At 45.5% G+C, this 15876-nt stretch overlaps 1 protein-coding gene across 3 annotated transcripts in view; it reads left to right on the forward strand.

The window, feature by feature from the left end:
- The window catches only part of ADCY7 (adenylate cyclase 7), a 144363-nt gene that overhangs the window by 16991 nt on the left and 111496 nt on the right, over positions 1-15876 (forward strand). Inside the window, exon 1 of one of the 3 annotated variants that reach the window (XM_066583950.1) lies at positions 6569-6713. The exons of the other annotated variants lie outside the window; for them this stretch is intronic. The gene's annotated coding sequence lies outside the window, so the exon portion shown is untranslated. Of the gene's footprint in view, positions 1-6568; positions 6714-15876 lie in introns of those variants that run through there. 3 annotated transcript variants of the gene reach the window in all.

The following is a 15876-nucleotide window of genomic DNA, read 5'->3' on the forward strand; positions in this document are numbered from 1 at the left end:
ATGCATCCAAATCTTCGTACTAGGTTAGACATATTTACCAGCAATGAGGTAGGTCTCTGATGAGACTCTGAGCAGCAGTCCACAAATGTCTATCAGCAGATATATTGTTAGATGCAGACCCCATAAACATTTTTTAACTTTAACTCCCTCCCAGAAAGAAACAAAATAAAAAAAGAAAACAAAACAATTAAAAATAAAACAAATAAAAACAGTAAAATAAAGAAGAAAATGAAAGAAACGACTACAAAGTAGCAATCAAGAACATAAAAAAGAAAAAAAGAAACCAGACCTCCAAGGGGATCTAATAATCGGCATCTGCTCTCCGGTATGTATCCAGACCTCTAGTATATATCCTGGGGACAAAACAAAACATGCGGGGGTCCCCCCATGGCACCGGCACAGCATACAGAACACCAGACGGGTAGATATCCCCCCCCCCCTTCATCCAGTGCTAGTTGCTCCTGGAACCAGCATGTGTGATGGAAACAACAGTTTTTGAGTTTTTCCCTGATCCTTTGCGGCAGCAGCTGGACGAAGCTCTCCCGGGTCATTAAAAATGACCGCACCATGTTTTTCCTTGGAGAGTGATGTTTCAGCCCAATCCATTTGGAACAAGAAAGGGAAGGGGGGGAGAGGGGTGTCGGCTGTATCCTTATCGGCAGAATGGCCTTCGGTCCCGCTGCCGCCACGAAGTGCTGGAGCTTGCGGGCCTTATTTGAAAAACAATATTTACTTGGGACTTTCTGATGCGAGGTCATGTCATAGGTTATGTCTCCCATAGACGGAGGAAGTTTCATGAGGAGTTTGCAGCACTGCACACTTCCCTATTGGTGGCCCATGAAGAACACATTGGCTCCCAAACTCAAGCCTCATATCAAACATTCCTTACAGCAAAACAGCTTCTGGACACATGTGTACACATCCACTCACGTGGGCGGACTCAACTAACGAGAAATACATTTTACAGATGGGGCAGTAGGCCAAGGCACCTACTGGTTAATCCTGGGGATAATGGGCGGAGAGTGAGAGAGACTCTCTCTCTCTACCCGCCGCCCCCCGCTTACCCTGGCGGCCCCCCCCCCCCCCCGAGCCTGCTCGGACCAGTAAGCAGTTACTTGAGAAGAGTGATGCTCGCTCGAGTAACTGCTTTGTCCGAGCGTGCTCGCTCATCTCTAATGATGATGCGTTTTTTTTCTATTTGATATGTGAACCGCTCTTGCTCTATATCAGTCTGTCCCCATAAATACATTAGGGTGAATGCACTCCTTGTCTGTATGTTTTTAACCCTTTGCAATCCACTGTCTGATTGAAGGCTGTACAGCTCTGATGTTGGAAGACTTCCGGCAGGGTATTCTTACTGTAGATTACTGGCCGCTCTGTTGTCGGGGGCCTCTCCAGCATGTCTCACACCGCAGTACTGGCTCTAAGCCAGTAGATGACGCCATTGTGTAATGGCATAAAGAGAAAATCCCCTAGGAAACCTTGAATACAAAATTGGATTGCAAAAGGTTAATATATGTAATTTCAATATAATACTTTATACACATGTGAATTGAACCTTGTAAATCTTAACTAATTAATGAGTGGTAAATACTACCAGTCATGCCTATGCACTAACCAACATAAGACAGATAACACATATGTAGTACGTTTATAGTTTGTTAATATAACAAACAGCGCATGACCCGAGGAATGTTCTGCCTGGAGACTGACATCACCGCGCCTGCTGAGGTAATAACCAATGATAACAAATGAATTGTAATAGGTAAGGTGTGCCGATGGCCTCAGTTTCAATTTCTTGGTCTAAAAAAACCTTATAAATATGCTGCCTGTTCAAAATATAGTAGAAATGATCTTGATTGCACAAAGTTCTTTGTGTGACCCGTCAATCAGCTCGTACCTAACCCTTTAGAATTCAGAGCACACGAATATACCTGTAGCGCTCCGTGGGGCTAACAATCTCTTTCATCGTGAAGACCCCGTTAACAACTCTTATGTTCTTGGCAGTCTGTGGGTATTACTTGCTGGGGATTATAGTAGTCACACCTGAATTTTCAGTATCTATATCATTATTACTGTTTATGTATATAGCGCCAACCTATTCCTCAGCACTTTACAGTACTTGAGTGGAGTTGGACATGGTGCACACAGTACAGTGTTTTGGAAGGGGGTGTTGTTATACAATTTTTTTGGCTATCAAAAAAAAAAAAAAATTTCTCTTTTGTAGGATTGAATCCCAATTTTGTCTTGGTACCTATTCAGACAATGAGATATTTGGGCTGGGGGCTGACTATCCATTCCACGGACATCATGCATCCCCAAAATAGCTGATCAGGCACACGCTGACAGTACCAGTATGCATTGGGGTCGGAGCGGAAACGACTGCTCCGACCCCTGTGTAGTGGCTGGCGCTTGTAACTGCAGGCTCAGCTCTTATTGATCTCAATGTGTTATTGTGTCCATGTTCAAAACTACATGTTGATATATTTAGGCGTGTTCAGAGCAAACAAGTCAGTCCTTCATCTTTACTTGTCCTGGAGTCAGAATGTTCCTCAGGTTGAATACTGGGTAAACTTGTCATTGTCTCAAGAAACCACAGATTTAATTCCATTCTGTAAGCTGTCAGCGTGAGCCGCTGTGTGCAGAATCAGCAGGGCTTATTCCACAGACAAAAGACGGTTTTGGCAAAGAACAGCAGAACTTGATGCGGCAAAATAATGACTGTTCTCCTCGGAAACCTTTCAGAATTTAAAGACTCCCCCTTGACGAGTCGTCTGGTTTAGTAAATATTTTCCCCCTAAATTAACCAGCGGTTTGTGGCTTTGACAAAGTAGTGGGCTCTAAAAAACTGACTTTGGTGTGCGCCAATCACTTTGCACCATGGTCTGTTTCTTATAGGTGGATTCACAAATCATCCATTAGACCTTATCTGTGATATCTCCTGTGTGCTGGTGGAGGGTTGGGCATGCATGATGTCGCTCCATTCATGGGCTGACGGGTACGTCTGTACTCTGCGGTCTCCATCAGACCTGAAGACCTTGAGTGGAACGGGAGGCCACATAATGTGACCATGACTCCTCCTCACGGTTATCCTGCAATGAGGAGGGATGGGGGGCTTTGGACCACAAGTCTAGTAATTAATTAGGGTCCCAGTGTGAGAAACTTCTTTAACAATGCAACTAAAGATAGACCCCTCTGCACTTATTGGCCCCAGGAAGCCTCTCTGCCGCTGCCTGCTTGTCCGTATGGGGAGTAACCATAGCTGATGGAGTATTGTATAGCCAGCTTTCCGGTTGTTATGAGGTTATTTGCTGTAGCGCTGGCAGCACACAATACCGAGCAATGTAAACATGAAATAAAATTGTTTTTAAATGCAGAACAACGTGTCAGTACGGCAGCCATGTTTATGTATGAGATTTACAAGCGGAGGTTAGGAAGCGCAGAATGTCTGGACTTGTTTGCTTTAAAACCATAAAATGACATTTAGAAGCCCAGCAGATGTACAGACGGTATCTGCTGCTTATGTGGCAAAAGTCACCCAGCCTCAGTTATGAGAAATGGTGCAGACTGAGGGGCGGTCTCACACGACCGGATTTGAATTGCGAATTCCGCGATCGCATCTGCCGTACAGCGCTGGCATTGAAAGGCATTTGTTTTCAATTTTTTTTTCCCTTCACACTTGCGGATAGGAATTGCGTATTCTGCGAGCGTGTTCTATTTTGCCGCTGAATCCGCGCAGACTGCCTCCATTAATGTCAATGGAGGCCATCCAACCCGCAGCCCATACACAATTAATATTGCATATGGGCTGCTGGTACCCGCGTCATTGCTAAGAATACAAACAAAAAAAAAACAAACCTGCACTACTTATGACCGCCTGCAAGCCTCCGCGGTCATCTGCAATACAGCTTAGTGCCGTACGCAGGGTCACCACCCGGGGTCACAGCCGGAATCTGCTGCAGGCCCCCTCCATGCAGATTCCGGACCACTTGTGTGAGCCCGGCCTTAGGGTGGAGAGTCTTTAGTGATCGATGAGGACACTGGCTTCATTTTCTATTCTGCACTTGAAAAATGAAGGGTTCTTGTTGGTTGCCAAAGGCAATGCCTTCTGTTTTGGTCTGTTCTAGCTTGGCTTTTGTACAAGGTCCAACATGACATTATATACATAAATGCAGTGTTACAAACTGTGTATTCATTCCATTGGGTGTATATATGGTGTACTATATGGCCAAAAGTATGCAGACACCTGACCATCACACCTATGTGAGCTTGTTGGACATCCCAGAAGTTTGTGGTAAGTGCCCTTTGTTTTAGAATGGGAAGGCTTTCTACACGATTGTGGAGTATGTGGGAATTTTCTGCCCATTCAGCTAAAAGAGCATTTGTGAGGTCATGGACTGATGTTGGATGCAAATGTCTCGAAGTCGGCATTCCATTTCATCCCAAAGTTCTTCAATGGGGTTGAGGTCGGGGCTCTCTGTAGCCACACCAAAGTTATCAAACCATGTCTTTATGGACCTCTCTTGTGCTCGGGTGCCGTCATGCTGGGACAGGAAGGGGCCTCACCCAGAATGTTACTACAAAGTTGAAAGTATAATGTTTTTTATAAATGTCTCTGTGGTGTAGTCAGAGGCTGCAACAACTTCTGTACCGGTAAGTTTATGCTTCCAAAACTGCATCGTGCATACTTGTATGCCTGAAACTGAATGCAGTACCGAGCTGTGCCATACCAGTAAGTAAGGAGCACTTTCTGACCAGGAGGCACTGTGGGTGCGTGAGATACTGTCATTTACAGTACAATATTGCAGCCATATCCGGTTGTAGGCCAGCTCACCGCCGGCTCCACAGCGGTAAAACCCTGTTTGTCTCACACAGGGTTTTACGCATATGGCTGTGTGAACCCAGCCTAAAGCCCCATTTACACTGAAAGATAATTGCTTAAAAAAATCGCTCAAATGACAGTTTTGAGCCATCATCTTTGCATAACTCAAAGTAGCTAATTATATACTGAACAGTTAATGCAGGCGAAGTGGGATACAGCCACGATAGCTCCGGGAACAAAGCAGCTGTTTTGTATATGCAAACAGCTGCATTGTTCTCAGAGCTTTTAGCTGGTGTCCCTCTGAGAACTGCCAGCGGGATACCAGCTGAAAGAATGCTATCAGCGCTGCCCGTTGAGAAAATCAGTGTGCGGCGCTGATAAGTCATCAGTGATTTCTAGCATGCTAGAAATCACCGATGAATGAATAGTGCATGAATAGTGCTCGATAGCCGTGCGTTTAGACACAATGGTTATCGCTTAAAAGATTGCTTTTGAGCGATAATCATTGTGTCTAAATGGGCCTTAAGACTGTGAAGATGCCTTTAAACCCCGAAGAACAGCCCATATCTTTCCTCTACCAAATATTACAGTTTGCACTACGCATTCTGGTATGTATCAGTCTATGGGCATCCACCAAAGTCAGTCATCAGGATTTCCAGATAGTGAAATGGGATCCCCCCCGAGAACATATTTGCACGGCTCCAAAGTCCAATGGCGGTGTGCTTTACATCACTGCAGCCAACACTTGGCATTGTGTATGGTGATCGTAAGCTAATTATAGACGTAGGTTTTCAGACGTTCCTTTTCCGTCTTTAAGGCAGCCCAAGGTGCAGCACATTTTTTAAGAGGTGTGCTCTTTGACTCCTTAAAAAAAAGAAAGAAAGAAAGAAAAATGAGCAAAAAATCATATACCCCAAAATGGTACCAATAAAAACTACATTTTGCCTAAAAAAAAAAAGCAGTCATGCAGCTTCATCAATGGAAAAAATAGTTGGAAAACTGTCGGCCCGTGTAAAAGGGACTTTAGGCTTTGGATCTTTCGGGACAATGCGAATTTAGCCTCAGTCAGTAGGGCAAATCCATGTGCGCAACATTGTTTCATGATCTGCATGTGGAAGAATTCCCAATGCATGAACTACAGCACGTATTTCCTTCGTATTTAAGTATATACTAAAATAGTGTACATTCCGGCATGGAATCCCCACTGATAATGTCCTATGAATGGGGCCTTACAAGATGCTGTAACACATTAGCACTGCAACATTGTTGCTGAATAATGGGGAATGTAATATCTATTCTGCAAGTGTATCTGATACTATAAGGCTTTCTTCATTGCATCAGGTATGCCGAGCCTAGCAATATGGGGATGATTCACTGGCAGCAGATGGAACATTGACTCACTAACGCTATATTATATCCACTCCAATAAAAATAGCCGTTTCCTTGTATCCATCCAGGCCTGCTGAGGACCTGCACCGATGAATATTGCTGATATTATGAACAGGCGAACTGATCTGCTTTCTATAGGATTACGTCTGATAAAACATTATAGAGAAGCATTTTGTACTGCGCCAATCTGGACAGTTGAGGTCAGCAAATCGATCTGGAAATACACAATTTTAGACAAAGTGGTTGTGAAAGAGGATGGTTGTTTGGAGCTTTGCACACAGCCTGGTTTGGTATTGTGTAAAACTGGGTGTGCAGAGGAAGTTCTGCAAATCGGAGGAGATGAAACTGATAGTGTTTATTCGGCGGGCCTTAATGGGACCTTAGAGTCTGTTTGCTGCGGTTATTTCTTCGAGAAGATTTATGTATATGGGACCGAAGGCTAGAATATAAGACGTATACTTTCTAGGGGTCCAGTGTGTAGACAGAGCCAGTCATCTGCTAGGTGAGTAGTGTCATTTGTTCATTATTATCCCTGCTGTAACGATGCTAGCCATATGATCAATTCATCTGCTGCAATAAAGGGACACTATCCCTAAATTATAGCTTACCCTCATTTGTGGTGCATTTACTGTAAATGTAATCTATTGTTTCCTGTAAACAGCACTTTTTTTTCAGGCTTGGGACGAGTCGTCTTTAGTGCTCTGATAATAAAATAGTGTGCCCAATAATGCTGTATGTTGTTTATATTCCTGGCAAACATTTTTGTGTATCATTTTAGACTGTGACAACGCATGTGAAAATTTCAGATTTAATTTGTGAAAAATGTATAATTATAATTTTTAGCCATCTATATGACCTGAAGTCAAAAGGTCTTCTTAATCCCACATAACGACCAACGTAAAAAAAAAATAAAATCAAAACCATTGTGCCAGAATTGCTGTTTTGTGTTCATCGCCCTCTCAAAAAAGAACTTAAAAGCTGTCAAAAAGTTCCATGGATCCCAAAATAGTACCAATGGAAATTACAGCTTATTCTGCAAAAAACAAGACCTCACACACTGAAAAATGAAAGTGTTTTATAGGTTTTGGAATGCAGCATTGCAAATACAATTTTAAAAGTGTTTTTTGCCAAAAAAAAAGGGAAAGGCACCGTCATTGAATTGACCTGCAGAATGAAGTTAACTTATCATGTATACCATACAATGAAAACTGTAAGAAATCTAGTTGAAGCTGTGGGGAAGTCTAGGTGTTCCACCCTCCCCCCTACAAAAAATGGAAGTTAAATGATACATCACATGCACCCTAAAATGGGCCCATTAAAAAAAATACCACGTTTCAACGAAAAAATAAAAAATTTCTGCTTCTTGATGTGATGGGAAAAAATAAAAAAATAATTTGGTCATTAAGATGCTAAATGGACCGGTCACTGAAGGATTAACATGAGGCATGCTAAATTACTTTGTGAAAGTTTGAGTAAACCTAAATGCTGACCAGAGGATCAATGCAGCTACGCCCCGAGTTAGTGTTTAGGTACAAGCTGGATGCACTTGTGTAACTGAGCTTGTAATAAAGCTAGGCTTCTGTTAAGGCGTCATGCCCATCGCTGGGTCAGTTTCCAACGGCGAAATCTCACAACGGAATCAGACACTGCGAACCCCAGAGACCCCCATACTCACCTGTCTGGATCCACCACGTGTGTCATGGCTGGCATGCATGACGCACCGGTGCTGGGCTATGATGCGGATTCCCACAATACTAGCCAGTGCCAACTGTGCGGAATATCACGGGACGGAAAACTTCCATTCACGGCAAATCGCTTATGGGCAGGGGAGAATCTTTTAGCACAGCATGTCTATGGACGGTCATTGCGGTGGGCGTCTGGCCGTGAATTCTGCAGCGATAATCCATCCGTGGGTATTAGCCCCAAAGATGATGTGATTAGTGTTTGGTACAAATTTTGAAATAGCGAAATTAAGAAAATGCAAGTTCAATCTTTTAAGAACGTCCCTTCATCACTATACAGAAATAGCTGTCAATAACTGACCGGATAAGAAGGGATATTAAGGCATAAAATACGTATTATACTAAATCTTCTCCCACAAGGGTGTGTGTGTGTGTGTGTGTGTGTGTGTATATATATGTGTATGTGTATGTATGTATGCATATGGAATGGCTGTGCAATCGTTATCTTCTCTATAGCGCTCTCTCCTCCCCCTCCCTCCCTTCACTATGGAGCCGATCTGCACCATGCTGCTCCACCGTCTCAACCAAACAACTGTTCGGTATTATTGTATCTTGTCCCCACCAGAAAGAAGGGGTGGAGACAAGATTGTGGCTGCTTGACAGGCCGGTGACGCCCCCTCCTCGTGATTGGCTGCACGGCATGCTCCACTTCCTCAGCCTCACAGGTCCTGGCACAGCTGTCTCCTGTAGTTGGTGTTCCGATGCCATCTTCCCTGCCGCTGTGACTGTTGCCGCTGCCGCCTTGCCAGCAGTGTTGCTGTCACTGTGGGCGCCCATCTCCCCTTACCATGGGCCCTTGGTGGGCCCGCTGTCAGTGTCCCCGGGGCCTGTACTGTTGCACCTGCGGTCCCCTTTCCCGACCGCGCTGTGAGTGTCCCCGCTGGCTGTAGTCTGACACCTTGTGCCCCACTGTGGGGGAGAAGGCAGCCAACAGACGCAGTGCTCTGCACATGGGAGCGGTGCAGAATGGTGCAGGGCTGACTGATGCAGTGGGGGGAGAAGGCCGCAGCGCCGGTGGGGCACCTCATGCGCTGGTGGAGAATGCAGCGGAGAGACCCGGTGGTCCACGCATGTGAGGGCTGCTGACAGCCGCTGGGCCGCATGACGTAGTGGGGGGGAGAAGGTTGCAGACCGACCCGGCTTTCCATGTGAGCGCATGTGGGGTGGCTCATGCAGTGCAGGAGAAGCGAGTGAAGCTCCAGTGGGGGTGACCCGCAGGATGCTGTAGAACAGTCTTGGTAGTGGCGGCGTGGTGCTTTTTCCTTGGCCAATGCATGTATTGCATTTTGCCTGCAAGCGACAGTTACACCTGCAAGACATTTAAGGACCTTGTGGAATTCCACCAATCGGGAGCTAGGGGTGTGACAGGGGCGTTCCTGCCTCCAAGCCCTGTCAAACTCCTAGTTTCCAGTGGTGACAAGATACAATAATACCTAACTGTTCCCACCAGCAGCTCCACTACCATTCTTATTACACAGCTGCTGGCTACATAGCTGGGGAGGAGAGCCGCCAGTAGATAAGAGATGACTGGTGCCTAGTTGTGCACAAATGTATATACTATATCTCACCATAATGAGACATGCCATGCAGGGTTCCTGAAAAGTTGGGTGACAATTAATGGATTCATCATTACACTGTCATTCAGCTCTTCCGGGATCCTGAATGCCAACTGCAGAGTTTTGCAAGCATTTATACCACATACATTGCTGTAACTGGTCAAATATAGCATTTAGAGCTCCTGGAAAGCTGGGTGACAAGATCATTACATTTACACTTATCTGTCCCCGGATCCTGAATGGCAGGTTGCCCTAGTGGTATATACTTTATTCCGAGGCAATACTACTGCTCTTTATCCCTCCTGTAATACCTCCCTCGATTCCTGGTCTGCGGAAGTTCAAAATAATTTTTTACCTATTTTCCTCCTCTAAAACCTATGTGAGTCTTATAAAGCGATAAATACCGTGTGTGTGTAAAACATATATTAATAATAAAATATTGATTTGCTGGGCGCACTCACAACGCTTTCCTTATGGGGCACCTCTTAAAATCCGCAACGTTAAATTCTGCTATGGAAAAGCTTTCTGCTGTGGAATGCAGGACGTCTTGCGGATTAATTGTTGCGGATTTCTAACCTACAGGAGATGGAATTCCGCAATTAAAGTCTTCGTAAAGAAAGGAAGAAATTCCACAAGATGTTCCACAGAACGCATTCCGCAGTGTAAAAAATGCAACACGATTGGTGCTAATTGACACAGTCTGCATTTGCGCTGCGTCCTGCGGACCATTCTGTCACATGTGAAGGGTCCCCCACGTGCTCCTGCAGAATGGACTGTGTTTTCAGTGTGACTGGTTTCCTCTGAGTGCCCTAGATGTCCAATTATTAGTACAGCTGGGCAAATAACTGCACGCGTAACAGACTTCACCAACCTTCCATGGTCTTTAATCAGTGAAACCGTTTATAAAGTACCAGCACAAGAGACAGGGCAGGCTCACAGGAGCGGGTGACATCTTTTATTGTGCTCCTGCCTGGAAGGATAATTAGATGACTGCTGCAAAGTTTTCTCTACAGAACAGGAAGTTTCAGACTATTATTAGGCTTAGTAGATCATTGAATGGAAAATTAGAAGAAAAATCTAGAAACATTTTTTTTTAATTGTTTAGCATAAAAACCTGACTTATAGACGTTGGTCATTTCCTGATGACACATTTTCTTCACGGATCGGATCAGTGAGGGGAGCTGAGGTTACTCACCCCGGTTCTCCGTGATTTTCCACGGCGTACTGGTCCTCATATGTGACAATCGGAGAGCAAATATGTGTTTTGATTGATGGAAGAGTGAAGACAGATAATAATAGTCGCCCCCTCCTCCGGGCAAGGAGTTACACAGGAGAATCACAGATCTCTGCCGAGGGCTGGTCTCACTTCCCCCTCCATCGCTCCTCTGCACACATACTGAAAAATGACAGCTGTAAATTCGGTATTCCCCACTCCATTTCAAACGGCTGTAACTCCAGTTCTGTAAGGGCGGCGGACATGCTTTAGGTGTCATTTTAAAGCCAAGAAGCTTAGCTACAGCTGTTTAAAGCAGAAAGAGCTCTGTTCATCCTAAACTATTATGCCCTTTTCCGGTGGAATGAACAGAGCTTGTCCAAAAGTGTTGGGGTGGTAAGAGGGGCCTGAATGTTTTTCTTAAAGGAGATGTCTCGAGGAAGCAGTTAATTTTTTTTTTTGCCCAGTCCCCCCCATTAAACATACATTACAAAGCCCCCCTGTAAATGACATTTCTAGCTGGTTCGTACTTACCGTTCCAGCGTTTCAGCAACTTATAAAAGTTTCCTCAAGATGGCCGCCGGCTCTTTCCCCGTCGCTCGCTGCAGCCCGACGTGCGCGCTCCCGAGACGCCGCCAGCTGTGTCTCCATGGCAACCGGACGCATCGCAGCCGCCGACCAGACAGCAGGTAACCGGCGCTAGCCCCCGGCTCCCCAGCGCTAGACCCTCAGCCCAGGTGAAGGCCCCGGAGCCCAGCGCTAGGTTCCGGAGCCCAGCGCTAGTTCCCCCGGCCTAGCGGCAGCCCCCCCGGCGCAGCCCGGCGCAGCGGCAGCCCCCCCCGGCCTAGCGACAGCCCCCCCATCACAGCAGCAGCCCCCCCCCGGCCTAGCGAAAGCCCCCCCGGCCTAGCGACAGCCCCCCCCGGCCTAGCAACAGCCCCCCCATCACAGCGGCAGCCCCCCCGGCGCAGCGACAGCCCCCCCGGCGCAGCGACAGCCCCCCCGGCGCAGCGGCAGCCCCCCCCCCCCCCCGACCCATCACTTACCTGGGAGGCTTCTCGGGGCTGCTGGGCTGGGCTTCTCCGCTGGGCAGCTCCAGTTTCTGCACCTTCCTCTAACAGAGGATGGTGCAGAATGGCCGCTCCAGCGCGCTCCCGAGCAGTGACAGCTCGTCTGCGCATGCGCAGAAGAGCTGTAGCGGGGAGCACACTGAAGCGGCTCGTGCTGAATGGAGAAGACCGGACTGCGCAAGCGCGTCTAAAAAAGCAAGCTGCCAGCGAATTTAGACGGAACCATGGAGACGAGGACGCTAGCAACGGAGCAGGTAAGTGGAATAACTTCTGTATGGCTCATAATTAATGCACGATGTATATTACAAAGTGCATTAATATGGCCATACAGAAGTGTATAACCCCACTTGGTTTCGCGAGACCACCCCTTTAAGTGTAAGAATATTACATGTTCTAGTCACTGATTACTTCTGAGGGGATTTATTCTGATTGCCAGATTAAAGTCGGAAAATAATTTTTTCCCAATTAAATGAGGAAAATTAGCTTTTATCACGTATTTTTTGCCTTCTGAATCAACATTGGGGGGGGGGGGGGATAGGCTAAGGCAGATGGACGTATGTCTTGTTTTAGCCTTATACACTATTACCGTGTTTTCCCAAAAATAAGCCCTACCCTGTTTTTATTTTTTGGTGGGGTGGGGCTTGAAATATGAGCCCTACCCTGTAAATAAGCCCTATCTACTAGGCTTATTTAAAGGGTAGGGCTTATTTATTGAGCTGGCACTCAATGAACCAATCACAGTGGGTGGGTTGTTATATTCTTTTTTTTCTTCTTTGTTTTGATTTTCCAGGATGCATTTTTGTTATTTTGTCGATTTTATGCGAAAAAGATATTAAATAGAGATGAACGAGTGTACTGGTTAAGGCAAATTACCCGAGCGAGTATCGCCATTTTCGAGTACATGCCTGCTTGCCCAAAAAGATGCGGGGCCGCAGGGGAGACCGGGGGGGGAACGGGAGGGTGGGGGGGGGTGATCCCTCTTTCCCTCTTTCACTCCCGCAACTCACCGATCACCCCCACCGGCCCCCGAATCTTTTCGGACAAGCAGGCATGTACTTGAAAATGGCGATACGCGCTCGAGTAATTTGCCTTAACGAGTACGCTCGCTCATCTCTAGTCTTAAAACAATGATTTGAAGAAGCCAGGAACTCCTTTCTAACTTTTTATTCTTCCCTTTTTTTTTCTATGACCGTTCTAAATATGGATCTTTGTGAAACAGTAGCACAATTATTTCACACATGCGTCTTACAGTAGGGCTCTTCTATCTGACAGTTTCTTTAGCAGTTTTATACTTAAATGATTGATTATTTGCTGAGGAATCTAAAGATCCTTCAGCATGTTGAATCCATCTCTTTGACTTTTTATTACTGCTCCTTAAAGGTGTGGTCTCACATGTATTCAAGCAGAAGGGTTAATCTCTGTTGGATGAAGTACCTCTTCCATGGTCAGTGCATGTGATTCATTGTGCTGATCAAGAACACACAGCAGCTATCGTGTTCACAAGGTGTGCAGTTTTCCAAGTACTGACACTAAATACCACCTTCATTGTCTCTCCATAAGTAGATCTTATTATCTTTGCTACTCTAGACTTGTATGTTCCATTAATATTCACATACTATAAAAGCATGTGGTTGATCCCAATGGTTCAGAAAATGGATAGATTTGAATTATATTTTGCTTTTTTTTAACATTCCTTATAGGCTTGCAGCTTCTGATAATGCTTTTTTCACATGGAAATATTTAACATTTTCATAACTATCACAGTAAGCAAAGCATTGTTACATATAAGAAACAAGTTTTGATATTCATTCCTACAACTGCGACAATGACAACAGTCTCCAGGTAAAGTTTAGTAAAATGCCCAATAAAGAGTATTGACTCAGGAAGCTGATTTAAAGTTACCCATTAACTCAAGGCTGGTGGCAGCTATTTGTACCGACTCCTTCACCAACTGAGCATGCATGTTTTTTTTCAATGGGGAAAGGGGCACAAGTCCCTTCTGGACCACAGGGGTCTGGCAGCAGCATTTTTCTTGCAGAGACACAGAATCAGGCATTTGGAAATTGCTTTTTTCCCATGACACCCACCTTCAGCGTAGAGTCTGGTGACTGCCATATTCAATAGGTGTTTGACCGATCCCACCGAAATGGGCATTAGGTGGCCTATATCTTAGATTTATCAGCAGTGTTCTCTTCTATAGGCCCCATCTCTAATTTTCTGTTTACCCTGTGCTTGTGGGTGTAGACTGGCTACTATGATGCCTCACATACACAGAAAGTAGAGGAGATCTTGCTTCCCTGTCTGTAGAACACCCTTGAGGACAAGAAAACACTATTGCATGTTATAGTCACTTATGTGCTTCAAAAGGGTTATTAATCTAGTCAGCTATTCTGAATGTCAGCTTTGGAGTCGGGAAGGAATGTTTTCTCTAAAATGAGGAAAACTGGCTTCTACCTCAAAGGTTTTTTGCTTTCCTCTAAATCAACATTTCAGTATAATAGGCTGAACTGGATGGACATAGGTCTTTTTTTCAGCCTCACATACTATGTTACTCTCAAAAGCAGCACCGTCGAGGTTACTACATAGCAGCACCGAGCAGTGTAGCTGTGAGTCCAGCGCTGGGTATAAAGGTGTGATTGCATTTTTTTCTTTGATATCACCTTCAATATTGCATCTGTACTGTGAGTTCAGTGGGTGCAATTTCTTAATGGGCTCTGTTCACACTGGCGTCATGGCTTCCTTTTATAACAGAAGCTATGATTCTGTGCCAGCTCCATCATGTGATGGATCCAATCTGCCCCTGACAGACAGTATTGGCTTTTAATGGGGTTCATGTGGGTTTGTTTGCCTTGTCCATCAATTTGCTAGACCAGCAAGCTGCATTATTTATGTCATCAATAAGTGACAGAACCTTCATCGGAAGCTCTGAGAGGCACTTTGAGCGCATTTATTGGTTTATATTGCTTGGTGTGTTCACTGGATTTGTTATCCCATTGGTTTGATATTACAGTGTTGATATTGCTCTGTGCTGTGAGATCACGGTGTGAGTTATCCTCAGGGCTGGAGTTAAGGGGATATCAACTGGGCAGTTGTGTGGGATCCCCATAATTCATTGGAACTTTCGGGTGGACATAAAGCACCTGTAGCAGTACATTGGGCCATGAGGCAAGGGGGCCATTGCTGCAACTGGGCCCCTGCCTGTAACCTTGATAAAGTCCGCTTCCTTCTGCTTTTTAAGAAACCTTTTTTGACACCTACTGTATTTTCAGGCATAATAAGGCGGCTTTTTAACCCAGGAAAATCATCTCCAAAGTCAGGCGGTCGCCTTATACGCCGGGAATACGCTGTAGAAAACAAAATCAATACTCTCCTCCTGTGGCACTGCTGCAGGCTGTCGCTCCCTCCTCCATGCCGACAGAGCATTGCTTTCTGGATGCAGGGCTTGAATGCCCCGCCTTCAGCAAGCTAATGCTCTGATTGATTAACTCAGCGCCACGTCAGCCAATGAAAGCCGGCGCTGGGTTAACCAATCACAGCCATTCAATGATGCCATTGAATGGCTGTGATTGGTTAACCCAACACCGGCTTTTATTGGCTGATGCCGCGCTGTGTTAGCCAATCAGAGCATTAGCATTCTGGAGGCGGGGCATTCAAGCCCTGCATCCAGAAAGCAATGCTCTGTCGGCGTGGAGGAGGGAGCAACATCCTGCAGCAGCGCCGTGGAAGGCGAGTAATGATTTTTTTTCTACAGCGTATACCCGGCGTATAAGTCGACAGTTGGGGGTTGTCTTATCCGCCAGAAAATACGGTACTCTTAAGGAGGCTTTACATGGGTGTATGTGGAATTACATGCGACTCTGTGTAGCATATTTGCGCTATAAACCTATGCTTTTTTGCATGCATATTGGCGTATTTTACTCTACTTTTTGCACCTGCAAGACTTGTTTTTTTGTGCATGGGACACAACCATGCCCCGATGTAAATGGCTATTTACTATAATGAGTTCCAAATGTGTTCTTTCTTCCACGGAATTGCGCAGCATGTTGCACATCTCCTTGTGGATTGCACGTGCAATTGTGCACCC

Source organism: Eleutherodactylus coqui, chromosome 11, assembly GCF_035609145.1.
Source record: "Eleutherodactylus coqui strain aEleCoq1 chromosome 11, aEleCoq1.hap1, whole genome shotgun sequence".
NCBI lineage: Eukaryota > Metazoa > Chordata > Amphibia > Anura > Eleutherodactylidae > Eleutherodactylus > Eleutherodactylus coqui.